At 47.1% G+C, this 14,623-nt stretch overlaps 1 protein-coding gene across 3 annotated transcripts in view; it reads right to left on the reverse strand.

Annotated features, from left to right (window-relative positions):
- LOC137324186 (potassium channel subfamily K member 2-like) overlaps positions 1–14,623 on the reverse strand; it is a 138,634-nt gene that overhangs the window by 122,716 nt on the left and 1,295 nt on the right. The window lies entirely within an intron of this gene.

A 14,623-nucleotide genomic window follows, 5' to 3' on the forward strand; every position in this document is an offset into this window, starting at 1 on the left:
ACACATGGCCGAGGACCGGCAGATTTGAAATTGCATTCTCAACAACTTGGCAGGCTTCGTGTCTCAGACAGGTTTCTTTAAACAATGCAGTTGCATCCTAGCCCTGAGGCAAGCTATCAACATGGCCGGCCAACACATCAAAATTCGAGCAGGAAGTGATCACAGGACAAAAGGTGAACCATCAAGGTACATTCGGAACAATGGTAAAGCAGTTAGCGAACAGATCGATACAGGAAATGGCCATTAATGTAAATGGGCCAGAGATGGGGTCCTTTGTCTTACGTTTCGTGCTTAAATCAAACAATGAAGCAAGCTGATGAGGTATGAAAAAAACCTGTTACCAAGAGGGTATAACTGGGGCTGCCCAGTATCTCTCTCTCTTGCTCTTCTCTCTTCGCCTCTTGGCCCTGTCCTGTCTGTCTGCGAGCACCTAAGAAGGAAGGCCATTCAGTAAACCTCGCAACCACATGTCGACGGCAACAGCAGGCACAGGGGCCAGGCCTTTTCATCTGTTTTCACCGGTGAGCATTAATTTTCTGGCCGCCACAAGACAACCTAGCATAAGTGTAAGGTTGGGGGTTAAGGGATATTGCTAAACTTGTGATTTTAGAATTTTCCCTCGATGTGTCCGTTTCTTTCAACCCGATAAGTGTAAGACTGTATTACATCCATAGCGATTTCTTTATCTTCTGTATTATACTGTTTACCTTGTAGTTTTAGTTTTCTTATTAATAAACATTGGTTTTCCTTGTACCAATCCACTGGTCTGTTTGTCTGTCTTTGTTACCACTCGATAAGTCCTCAGCTCAGAATCAGGAAGGGGTAAGCGATTCGCAACCGCACTGCGGGCAGGGCAGCTCAGGAAAACATAACTGGCTGACCTATTATAAGCCCGAGAAACAGTAAAAAAAAGAAACCCCTTACAGAAATGGCAAGTCAGGCAGGAGCTGAGGCGAAAGTGTGTAACAAGACAGACAGTGGTGCGGAGGAGGAATCCGCAATGGAGATAAGGTTGTCTGCCTATGTGTGTGGCAAGGTAAATATCGCGAAAAAGTGGGTGGGCGATATGTTAAAGGCCGAGCGTTCCATAGATTCAGCCATCCAGTGGACAGCAAGTAAACAGTATAAGAAAAGTATTGAGAAGGCGGTCTGGCTCTTGTGTTTTAAAAAGCAGGTCTTAGTTCTAGACCGTGCTGTAGCAGCGCGAGCAGCCAAGATTAAACAGTTGACCCTAGAGCTGCAGGAAAAGACAGCAGCCGAAGAGCAAGGGGTAGCAGCGCTCCAGGCAATTAGCCAAGAAAGGGCGCAGATGGCAAGGGACCACCAGGCAAAGGTAGAGCGCCTGGAATACCAGATCGCTGAGCTCAAAAGTAGCACTAGGGGTAGAATGGAACACCTGGAATACCAGGTCAGAGAGGCGAGAGGCAGTGAGGTTAGGTTAATGGATAAGATCCACAGCCTCACGCAAGAATTAAAAGAGCAGGAGGAGAAAGTAGGCGAGGTAAAGGCAGCATATAAGCTGGCCTGTGCCCAGAGGTTTGAGGACGCAGATCATCGCCCCTGCAGGCAAGAAATAGAATGTTTGGGCATGGCCTTAGCGAGGGCCAAGGGCATGGTATGCCTCCTTAGCCCGAAGGCGGGCCAGTCGGATTTTACCGGCAACCCAAACAGGGAAGTCCCACAGGCAGCTCCCAGAACGACACTGGTTAGGGAACCAGAGGCTTCACGGCCACCACCCATAGCCCCGAGTTTTCAGGAGGTCTGGCAGCAAAGGGGGGTGGAGGATGAAGCATTAGGGGAGACCCAGCAATTCCTGGTAGATAGACCAGGACCGGGACCAGTGTACCCCCTCCGACAACAGAGGTACGGCCCGCCCGCCGATGGCGAGGACCTAGGGGCCATCCAGAACCAGTTTGTAGTGCCGCATGGCACCCCACAGCTCAGGGCCATGGTTAGCCATATCCCTAAGCTTACAGTGAGGGGAGACCCCTCTCTACACTTCCGTGAGATAGAGCAGGCAGCGTGCGTTAATGACTGCGATGAAGCAGAACAAGCAAAAATGCTGCTGTTTTCTCTGGGGGGTGACCTCCTCCAAACCTTATCAGATGAGTGCAAAAGGGGGCAGAAAGATTACGAGGAGTTAAGGGATAAGATATTGGAGGCCATGGGACTAAATGATGGGAGTCCGTTCGCCCGGATGGGAAAAACGGTACAGCTCCCCGGGGAGTCCCCACAGGCGTTCGCAGACAGGCTGTGGCCAGTCTACCGGAGCGCATGCCCGGGAATGCCAGGGCGGACACTCCTGAACAGAGATCAGTTAGCCCACTGGCTCCGCTGTCTCATGACAAACTGCCTGCCCCAAATTCGAACACGAGCTGCGGCCTGGTTTGACCCCCGTAGCCCCCAGACCACCGAGGAAACGGTGATCCGCCAGCTCACGATCGCATTTAAAAATATCAGGGGTATCGAGACGCCCCAACCCAAGGGGAAAGTCCACGAGGTTAAATTAGGGGCCCAGCATAAAAGGGAATGGCACCAGGAAGGGAATCGTCCCGCCCAGGCTAAGTTAAACTGCTTTGGGTGCGGGAAGAACGGCCACTGGAGGAAAGATTGTAAAAACCCTTGGAAGGATACTAAGGGAAAGAATCCCACCGCCCTAGCCCAAAAGGCAGCGATGGGGGAGGCAGAGACAGGAATTGCCCCCGCTGCCATGGAGTCATTTTTTGAGGCCATGCGATCTTTTATGGCCAGCCAGGGAAGAATAGCAGCCACTACCGGTGTGGTAGCTCCCTCAGCCCCCTCTGACGATGCCCCGCTATGACTAGAGAAGAAAGCGCAGATCGGTCAGCAGGAGGTAAAATTCCTGGGCCTGACCGTCCGCACAGGGGAAAGAGCCATAGACAAGGCTAGAAGGGAAGCGGTCCAAGAGCTACCAGTTCCCAGTACTGTGGAGGTGAAAAAGCAGGCAGCTGGGATCCAACCTGAGGTTAGAATTCCCCAGCTCCCAGCAGCTCCCAGCTCACAGGCAGCACCTGCAGGTGCAGTCAGGAGAGGAGTCACCCAGACCCCTGTCCAAACCACTCCCCCTCTCTTCTGGGACTCAGGTGGGGAGGAGGAGGAGCCCGAGGCAGGTAGCCCCGCCCCCGACCTAGGTTTTGAACCTGGAGAGGAAGACTCTCAGCCTCCGGCAGCAGGCAGCGAAGGGTTGCCTGTCCCCAGCTCAGACTTGGGAAGGGAGGAGCCACAGGGGAAAAGTCCCCAGCCAGCGAGGGCTGCGACCCACAGCAAGGGTCCGCTCGCCAGGGTAGCCCCACCAACAGCACTTCCTAGGAGGTCCCCTCGGACACCCCAGCCTAGGAAGGCATGGTCGCCGGCTCCCCAGTTTAAAAGGGCTACCTCCCGTGCTAAAGTTAAGTCGAAAGACAAAGGTCCTCAGCCAGCAGTCGCGGGCTGTGAGGGACCGGAAGTAAAGCTCAGTACAGCCAAGCCGCAGGGAGCAGCCTGCAGCAGTCCTGACAGAATTTGAGCTGGCCGCTCGGAGACGGGCGGCGGATGTATATAACTTTAGCAGTTAAGTTTGTAGTTTTAAGTTAAGATGTATAGGTTTATTATAAGGTGTGGAACCGTAATGTAATTTTAAGATGGAACCGTTCCAGTATTGTCTACGTGAGCCGAGGTCGAGGGACCCGCTCACACTTCACCCGAGCCAGGCAGCCTGTATGGGGCCCGGCCAGATGTTAAATTTTATCAGTTTGATTTTTCAGATGGTGACAGAACCAGACTAAACACCCACGAGCTTTTGGACGGGATTGGGAGACAAAGAAGGGGTGTTTTTAACGATGTCCTAACTGGTTTTAACACGGGGTCTCCTGTCATCAACAGCTGAGATGACATCGAGCTGCGGACCCAGATTAATGGTTTAAAAATGCAATTTAAGCCGGTGTACAGGGTGGAGAACATTGGTGTCATTCAGGGGGGTGCACACGTTCGTTTCACAGCGGTCCCGCCCTATGTCATAAAGTGGGAGCACGCTATGACGGGTACTGACCTCTCGGGGTGCCAGAGCCGGGGATCACACATAATCCTGTGTCCCCAGCACTTGAACGCCTATTCAAAACCGCAGTGCGGGTTCAGAGCTGCTGACGCGAAGCCTATAAACTGCACCATGGAAGCCATGGCACAAGGCCATGTTCCCCCACAGGTGGCGTATATAGGAGGTGGGACATATTGCATCACCACAGCAGCGTCTCACTACCAGCATGGTCAGCACAGCTGGTGTGCGGTGAGTGACAGCAGTTTCTGCTTTAAACCCGAGGCAGAAGTTCAAGTGGCACAGATACGAATTGTCCCCATCCCTGAACCATCCACTGTTCACCTCACTGTGAAAGAGAATTTCACCAACCTCCAAAAGTATGTAGCCCACTTTGGCTATCAGATCCCCCCTCTCCCAGAACACCTCGTTAAATTATTAAAAGCAGTAGGGGTGTCCCAAAAACACTTTTACACGCTGGAACAGAAGACTGTCCAGATAGGGGCCGATATTCTGAGTATTACGACCCCACCCTGGTGGGACATCTTTGAGAATATAGAGGTCCCCTCCTGGATTCGTCTGGCATCACACGTGCTAGTAATCTGTCAGCTCGGGATCGTCCTCTAACTGGTTTGCGTCCAGTGTAGGAATAGGGGTCTCGAGGTAGTAGTTACAACACAAAGGGTATGGAAGGACCAGTATGCTCGGGTAGACGAAACACCCGTGTGAGTTCGGGGACGCATCCCTTGCGAGTGATGGCAGCCTGTTTCATTATTTTAATAAAGATGGTCCCTTCCGTGTTATTTTCAATAAAGTAAGTTTACGTTTTGATGTTATTTTGAATAAAGATTGTTCATTGTTGTGTTGTATAGTATGCGAAATACTGTTTCATCCCAAGTGGTGCAGGGGTATTTGGACCCCTCCGTGCTGGGATTGTTGAAATTCAACCTTGTTTTCTATCCGAATGCCTGCCATACACTGGGGTTCTCTCCAAGTAAGGGAATGTATGTGTCGAGGGATTAGGGATAGGTAAATAAAGGGGAAGGTTGTTTGCGACAGTCAGAAATCTTTGCTCACCTTGCATGGACACTTCAAGCAAGTTTAAGTATCCACAGGGGGGAGTGAAGGGATTCGCAAAATTTCACATGTTCCCCCCACCCCGAAGATTTATTGGAGTTATTAAAGAAACCCTGGTGTGACGGTTTTAAAAAATCGAAGGTCTCTCAAAATGGCTGCAGTCAGACACATGGCCGAGGACCGGCAGATTTGAAATTGCATTCTCAACAACTTGGCAGGCTTCGTGTCTCAGACAGGTTTCTTTAAACAATGCAGTTGCATCCTAGCCCTGAGGCAAGCTATCAACATGGCCGGCCAACACATCAAAATTCGAGCAGGAAGTGATCGCAGGACAAAAGGTGAACCATCAAGGTACATTCGGAACAATGGTAAAGCAGTTAGCGAACAGATCGATACAGGAAATGGCCATTAATGTAAATGGGCCAGAGATGGGGTCCTTTGTCTTACGTTTCGTGCTTAAATCAAACAATGAAGCAAGCTGATGAGGTATGAAAAAAACCTGTTACCAAGAGGGTATAACTGGGGCTGCCCAGTATCTCTCTCTCTTGCTCTTCTCTCTTCGCCTCTTGGCCCTGTCCTGTCTGTCTGCGAGCACCTAAGAAGGAAGGCCATTCAGTAAACCTCGCAACCACATGTCGACGGCAACAGCAGGCACAGGGGCCAGGCCTTTTCATCTGTTTTCACCGGTGAGCATTAATTTTCTGGCCGCCACAAGACAACCTAGCATAAGTGTAAGGTTGGGGGTTAAGGGATATTGCTAAACTTGTGATTTTAGAATTTTCCCTCGATGTGTCCGTTTCTTTCAACCCGATAAGTGTAAGACTGTATTACATCCATAGCGATTTCTTTATCTTCTGTATTATACTGTTTACCTTGTAGTTTTAGTTTTCTTATTAATAAACATTGGTTTTCCTTGTACCAATCCACTGGTCTGTTTGTCTGTCTTTGTTACCACTCGATAAGTCCTCAGCTCAGAATCAGGAAGGGGTAAGCAATTCGCAACCGCACTGCGGGCAGGGCAGCTCAGGAAAACATAACTGGCTGACCTATTATAAGCCCGAGAAACAGTAAAAAAAAGAAACCCCTTACACTAATGCTTTTTCATAGCCTAACTTTTCACTTTTCAGAAAAATACCATTCACAGGCTTTTAAACACATTAGCTACATCTTTGTGTTAGTAGTTATATTTGATTAGCAACATTTCTCTGTTGTTCTGCCCTCTTCTATTTTATGGTTAGTTCTACAGAATCAGAAAACCATTCAGCACAGAAGGAGGCCATTTGGCTCATCGTGCCTGTGCCGGCTCATTGAAAGAAGTATCCAATTAGTACCACTTCCCTGCTTTTCCCCAAAGCCCTGCAAGTTTTTCCTTTTCAAATATATAAAGGGACTTGGCTGTCTTCCTTTTAAATGTCTGTGGAAGGGCCCCTACTCAAAACTTTAGCCTATCATTTGTTTTCAGATACTGGCAGACCTCCTGTGTATTCGCAGCATTTTCTCTTTTTATTTCAGATTTCCAACATTTGCAGTTTCCGCTGCTCTAATGCATAAAGGCAAAATGGACAAATAACAGAAGGGCACAGCAGAAAACAGGTAGGCGAGCCCACACATTGAGCAAATGTGAGGAAATTATGGTTGTTTTTTTGGAAGGACAATTTTAGAAGATGTTGAGGTTATATTAGCATGTCCATAGACAAGCACACACACGGAAACAACACACACTAATTGTTCACAACAGCATAATAGGGCACGCATTGATAATGTAGTATCAAAGTAGATAAGTGCATTTATGCACTCTTAGTGTGCCATCTGTTCTCTTTACAGAATCCAGTGGACCACTCCCAAAAACATAGTTTGGCACCAATTTTCACTACCCCCACTTGCATCAGGCACCAGCACAGATTGACACATCATGGAAGAAGTACATAATGGTGTTGATGAGGAAGCACATGGTAGTGAGGCACCAAACACTGGTGAAGGAGGAGTAGCAGTGACGGTGGTTGATGAGGGGATAGCTGGTACAGGACATAGACCTATCATGCTCAGTGCCCCTGAGTTATACATGGATACAGATCTTCATGGGCCTGTTTTCACAGGTGTTACAGCAGTAGCACATATTGCAGAGTCATTTATCTCCTTAACTTCAGCAATGGAAGGTTGCCTGGATGGTTTAATGAAGTTTAACAGCTAGATATGCACAACTTTCTCCACAAAAGTGATGTCCTAGAGCAATAGTTGCATGCATTAAGCAAGTTGCAATACTAATGGCATCTACAATGGAAACCTAGGTTATGAAAACCAAAGGCAATGTCAGAGCATCTCATCTGAATGCTTCCATTGCTAATAGAGACTTTGGGGTACAAACCCTCATCATACATTCTGGTTAGCTTCAGCCTTACTTGAAAAATCATTAAAAGATAACCATGACGAAGGGACCCTGAAAGCTCATCGATGCCCTTTGTTCTATGCTTACACAGATCAGCAGTGATATACATGGAGCAACATAATAGCAGCCAGTTGGCAGTCATCAGCAGCATGTAGATCTGCACCAATAATAGTAAGTGCAACGTCTGAAAGCAATGAACTCACTAATTGCAGTAACAGTGACCCCTGGCATTGATGCAGATCCATCAGGTTTAATTGCAACTCCTGCAGCTCATAGTTTGCTATGTAACCATCCACAAATGCTACTCGCTCATCTAAGCAGCACTTAATAGTGGGCACAAATGCAACCAATTTGCAGGTTACAACACACAAACACAAACATTACAACAAAACAGGCGATAGGCCTCTTTTAATATTGATATTGGGGTCTTATGACATAAATAGGACCCTGATTGCCATTTTTGGTCGGAACCAAAGAGATCAGCCAAAGTTAAGTATCGAATTGTTTTTGTGGGCCCCCCTGGGAGTGCTCCGCTGGGGCCACAAAAATAATCTGGGCCGCTCTGCCCCAGGAAACCCACCCTCCATAATCGCAAACCCCAACTTACCTTGCTGGCGGCTGCCCCAGCCCAATCGTGAGGCCTCAGCTCGCCTGCCAAATTTAAGTCAGGCAGTGCCTCAAAATCTAGTGCTTCTACAAGGTGTATCACCAGTGGCTGAAGCTTTGGAGGTGGAAGGCTGCTGAGCTTCCATTGAGGACACTTCAGATAGTCGTGGTAGATGACCTCAAGCTCTTCCCGTCTACAGATTGCAGCATCTCGGCATGGGCTGGGGCAGTCTGGTCCAGATGGCTGTAGCAAGGACATTGGTGGAGTGGATGGTAGGGACGCAAACATGGTGTCGCCCTGAAAGAGGTCAGCAGGTGCCTCTCCCTAGGAACCAAGGCCACTCTCCCAGGGATGAGCCTCAACGCTCCTACGGCTCTGCGCAAGAACAGAGTGCAAGAGTGTTGTGACACTCTGGAAGCCCCTGTCCACACTGGACCCCAGAGTCAAAATGACAGAAGTCTGAGCTTCCATGACCAGCAGTGTGAGCTGCCATGGAAGTTGTCAGAGTTGTAAACAGAGGCTCCATCATGGTGGGCGCCACTGTCGTGTTGAAGGAGCTGACCGCTTGGTCCATGTTCGACGGAATGGTCTACACAGCATGTCAAGAATCATGGATAGAATCATAGAATCATAGAAGTTTACAACATGGAAACAGGCCCTTCGGCCCAACATGTCCATGTCGCCCAGTTTATACCACTAAGCTAGTCCCAATTGCCTGCACTTGGCCCATATCCCTCTATACCCATCTTACCCATGTAACTGTCCAAATGCTTTTTAAAAGACAAAATTGTACCCGCCTCTACTACTGCCTCTGGCAGCTCGTTCCAGACACTCACCACCCTTTGAGTGAAAAAATTGCCCCTCTGGACCCTTTTGTGTCTCTCCCCTCTCACCTTAAATCTATGCCCCCTCGTTATAGACTCCCCTACCTTTGGGAAAAGATTTTGACTATCTACCTTATCTATGCCCCTCATTATTTTATAGACTTCTATAAGATCACCCCTAAACCTCCTACTCTCCAGGATGTAAGCTCCATGATGTGACACACTGTGCACTACATCTTTGAATTTTTATATTAATATAAATTGTTCAGCCAAGGAAAGGAGAAGGGGTTGCAATACGTTAACATATTTTAATAATTTTTAATTTATTTTAGATTTGAAAAATGTAATATTTAATACTCAGTAAACTGAAAGACTAGTCCAAAAGTAATGCTAGTTGTCACCATTGATGACAAATAACTTTATAGTTCCCAGATATACATTTAATATAAATAGAGGACAATGAATAATCATCTGTAACATATAACAGATACACATTTGGGAACTGTAGACACTTGTTCCATATATGTGGGAAGGCTAAAAAGTTATTATCAAATGTTTCAACAGCTGGAATGTGAAAAGAGCCATATAGTTTTTCAGTACAGTGATGATTCATAAACTCATTCATTGCTGAGAGCTTTCTGCATTTTGAGAGTGTAGATTCTATATTTGTCACATGTCAAAAAATATTCAGCTAATGGCCTGTAATTCTATAACAGTTTAGGGAGCCTTAAGACAATGCTCACCAAAAAAAAACTTTAAATGATGTAACAACAAATGTATCAATGTGCCATCTTATTAACATTATATGAATTTCTTTGTGAGATTTATATGGTTCAAATATTGTTAGATAAATGTGAGGTGATGCATTTTGGTAGATCGAATCGGGCCAGGACCTACTCCGTTAATGGTAGGGCATTGGGGAGAGTTATAGAACAAAGAGATCTAGGAGTACAGGTTCATAGCTCCTTGAAAGTGGAGTCACAGGTGGATAGGGTGGTGAAGAAGGCATTCAGCATGCTTGGTTTCATTGATCAGAACATTGAATACAGGAGTTGGGATGTCTTGTTGAAGTTGTACAAGACATTAGTAAGGCCACACTTGGAATACTGTGTACAATTCTGGTCACCCTATTATAGAAAGGATATTATTAAACTAGAAAGAGTGCAGAAAAGATTTACTAGGATGCTACCGGGACTTGATGGTTTGACTTATAGGGAGAGGTTGGATAGACTGAGACTTTTTTCCCTGGAGAGTAGGAGGTTTAGGGGTGATCTTATAGAAGTCTATAAAATAATGAGGGGCATAGATAAGGTAGATAGTCAAAATCTTTTCCCAAAGGTAGGGGAGTCTATAACGAGGGGGCATAGATTTAAGGTGAGAGGGGAGATGGGTCCAGAGGGGCAATTTTTTCACTCAAAGGGTGGTGAGTGTCTGGAACGAGCTGCCAGAGGCAGTAGTAGAGGCGGGTACAATTTTGTCTTTTAAAAAGCATTTGGACAGTTACATGGGTAAGATGGGTATAGAGGGATATGGGCCAAGTGCAGGCAATTGGGACTAGCTTAGTGGTATAAACTGGGCGACATGGACATGTTGGGCCGAAGGGCCTGTTTCCATGTTGTAAACTTCTATGATTCTATGATTCTATCACAGGTTTCTCAACAAAAATTGACAGATAATGAATGCCATTTGTTGGATTAAATAACTCACAAACATTAAAGTCACAAATTAATTATGTTTGACTTGAAAAATTTTTTTTTAATTTATCACTTTGTTAATTATTCATCTCTTTAGTTTTTAAATTCAAATTCAATGTCAATATGACTGAGTTTAACAATCCCACATATATAAACACACACACCAGTATGTCTCACTTCTCCTCAGAAGTGACTAGCCACCACCTTGAACATTCATTAAATGGAAATTTACTAGACTGTCTCTGCTGCTCGTATCCTAACTCGCACCAAGTCCCGTTCACCCATTACTCCTGTGCTCACTGACCTACATTGGCTCCCAGCCCAGCTACGCCTCAAATTTAAAATTCTAAACTTTATGTTCAAATCACTCCATGGCCTCGCCCCTCCCTACCTTTGTAACCTCCTCCAGCCCTACAACCCTCCGAGCACTCTGCCTTCCTCCAATTCTGGCCTCTTTTGTATCCGTGACTTCCTTTGCCCCACCAATGGTGACCGTGCCTTCAGTTGTCTAGACCCTAAGCTCTGGAATACCCTCCCTAAATCTCTTTGCCTCTCCATCTCTCTCTCCTTAAAACCTACCTCTTAGAGCAAGCTTTTGGTCATATATCCGAATGACTCCTTATTTAGCTTTTGTCAGTTTATTACGGACCATTTATTTAGGCTACAGACCAAGAGCTGGAAAGTGGGATTAGGCTGGATAGCTCTTTTCCGGCCAGCACAGACACCATGGGCCGAATGGCCTCCTTCTGTGCCTTAAATTTCTATAATTCTATGGTTTGTCTGATTATGCTCCGGTGAAGCACCTTGTGACATTTTACGATGTTAAAGGCACATAATAAATGCAAGCTGTTGTTGTTGTTGCCTGAACCCCAAATGCAACATTTGACTAAGCAATGCACTGTGGCATTTGTATGAACATTCATCTCTATGACTTGACACAAATACAAAGATGTACCAGTCCATGTACAGATTTATCACTGGCCAAGGAAAGGAAATCAAAACCTAAACTCTCAATTTCAATTCCACAAAGTAGGTCATGAATGTGCTCCTGCCTCCTCTGTAAGTCTGCCATATTTACTGCTTAATAGCATAGTACTGATCACAAAAACTGCTGCTTGGAGCAGCATAAATTTGGGTTTTGATTCATTCCACCTACTACACTGATACTAAATTTAAATAGGTGTTTCCTTGCTGTTGATATAATGTTATAAAACTAACAATCTCCATTCATTCACTGGTGCACTGGTAAATCAAGGGGGCATTATGACTCCTTAGTTGGTTATAATAAACAACAGAAAAGTAAGTCAGAAAATAGTGTCAATGTAACAGCTAAATAACCGTATGCACCTTTTACACTGGAGCTACCAGTTGTAGCTGCAGTACTGGTTCCAGCTAGGTAGTACCCTATTTACACAGACTGGCTGGAACTGCTGCCAGGAGAAAGAGCTCACCCAACAGTTAATGTTTCGGGCCTAGAAATTGGATCGCGCCCAAAAAAAGGGCTACCAAAGAAGGCTGATGGGCATGCATCAGGAAAAGCAAGGTGCACTGGACATCCTGCCAGCAAGCCTCTGCACAGCGAGATTCTGCAGTCCACAGCCAGGCCCTCAAGACCCAGAGCTGCATGAGGTTACACACCATGGTCATCTGAAGTGTTCTCAATTGAAGCTCAGCAGCTTTCCACTTCTCAAGCTCTAGCCACTGGGGAAACACCTTGTGGGAGCACTAGGATAGGTAAGTGAGCAAAAAGACAGGCGCTAATGGCTTGCACAAGGGTGATTCATAACTATTTCTGTTAACTGTTAGATAGAGATGGAGTGGAGTTGTTTGATAAATTTATTTTTGGTTCTGAATTTTGTGTTGATGTTTATATTTGTAGAGAAGTGAGGGCAACACCCATAAGGCTGGACTGAAGGAAGGCAATCGGATGGTGGTAATAAGGTCGATGGTGATAAGGATTGTGTATGTGGTGTATTTGGGATGGAAGGGGTGGTTCACATGAAGCGCTCTTCGATGAGCTGGTGTCTGAGAGCTCTAGCAGCAAGATACTATGATGTCCGATGTCGCTTCTGCTCTTCCTCCTCTTCATCCTGCTCCTCCTCCTCCTCTTCCTGCTCCTCCTCCTGCTGAACTTCTTGCTGCCCAGGTGGTGGTAAAGGCTGGTCCCCCATGATGACATAGTCATCGAGCATGCAGAAGACTACCACAAATCTGGATACCCACTCAGGTCTGTACTGCAAAGCTCCTCCCGAACAGTCCAGGCAGTGGAAGCGTTGCTTCAGCACGCCAATTGACTGCTCAATGACGTTTTTGGTGGCAGTATGTAAGCCAGCCCTGCAGCTGTGCCCGGGTTCCTAACAGGAGTCACGAGCCATGTGTGAAGGGGCTAGCTCTTATCGCCCAGTAGCCAGCCTGTGATCTGACAGCCTGGTTGAAACAAAGATGGAACAGAGGACTGGTGATGGATAAATGAATCATTACTGCCATCAGGATACTGGGTGCAGACCTGCATGATGTGCTGCCTGTGGTCACAAACCAACTGGCCATTGAGGGAGTGGAATTCCTCTCTATTAACAAAGATGCAAGGCAAGTGATGGGGAGCACGCCAGGCCTCCATGTGAATGCAGTCTATTAAACCTTGGACCCTGGGGAAGCCTGCCAAGCATACTCTCTCATTCTGCTTTGCTCTATCCATGGGCAATGAGATTTAAGTATTCCTCCTGGTGTAGTGTCCCGGTGACCTCCCTGAAATACGCTGCAAACTGGAAGATTTTCCTGATAATGAAGCAGTCCGTGCCCGCATGCAGCAAGACCTGGAAAACATCCAGGCTTGGGCTGATAAGTGGCAAGTAACATTCGCGCCAGACAAGTGCCAGGCAATGACTATCTCCAACAAGAGAGAGTCTAACCACCTCCTCTTGACATTCAATAGCATTACCATCGCCGAATCCCCCACCATCAACATCCTGGGGGTCACCATTGACCAGAAACTTAACTGGACCAGCCACATAAATACTGTGGCTACAAGAGCAGGTCAGAGGCTGGGTATTCTGCAGTGAGTGACTCACCTCCAGACTCCCCAAAGCCTTTCCACCATCTACAAGGCACAGGTCAGGAGTGTGATGGAATACTCTCCACTTGCCTGGATGAGTGCAGCTCCAACAACACTCAAAAAGCTCAACACCATCCAGGACAAAGCAGCCCGCTTGAATGGCACCCCATCCTCCACCCTAAACATTCACTCCCTTCACCACTTGCGCACCATGGCTGCAGTGCATACCATCCACAGGATGCACTGCAGCAACTCACCAAGGCTTCTTCGACAGCATCTCCCAAACCGGCGACCTCTACCACCTAGAAGGACAAGGGCAGCAGGCACATGGGAACAACACCACCTGCACGTTCCCCTCCAAGTCAGACACCATCCCGACTTGGAAATATATCGCCGTTCCTTCATTGTCGCTGGGTCAAAATCCTGGAACTCTCTACCTAACAGCACTGTGGGAGAACCTTCACCACACGGACTGCAGCGGTTCAAGAAGGCGGCTCACCACCATCTTCTCAAGGGCAATTAGGGATGGGCAATAAATGCCGGCCTCGCCAGCGACGCCCACATCCCATGAACGAATTTTTTAAAATGTCACATGCTCCAGCCTGAAAGTAGCCTTTGGAATAAATGTTAAGGGTCACAGTGACCTTGACAGCCACAGGCAATGCTGACTATGCCCTAGTGTGAGGCTTGAGTTGTGACTGCAGCACGTGACATATCTCAGTGACAGCATCCTTTGTGGTGAAAGCAACTGAGACATTGATCCTCCCAGAAGTTCATATAGAAGTGCTTCTTGAAGACCCACTGTGAGTTTGACTTCCTGTGCAGTGCCCTCCTCCTCCCTCTTCTGCGAGCAACTACTGCTCTCTCCTGTCTTCCTTGCTGCTTCCCCTCCTCCTCCAGCCCTAAAGGCAGCTCTACCAGACCACCCATGACTGCAGTACAACTGTTTTGAA

This window comes from Heptranchias perlo, chromosome 8 (assembly GCF_035084215.1).
Source record: "Heptranchias perlo isolate sHepPer1 chromosome 8, sHepPer1.hap1, whole genome shotgun sequence".
NCBI classification, from domain to species: domain Eukaryota; kingdom Metazoa; phylum Chordata; class Chondrichthyes; order Hexanchiformes; family Hexanchidae; genus Heptranchias; species Heptranchias perlo.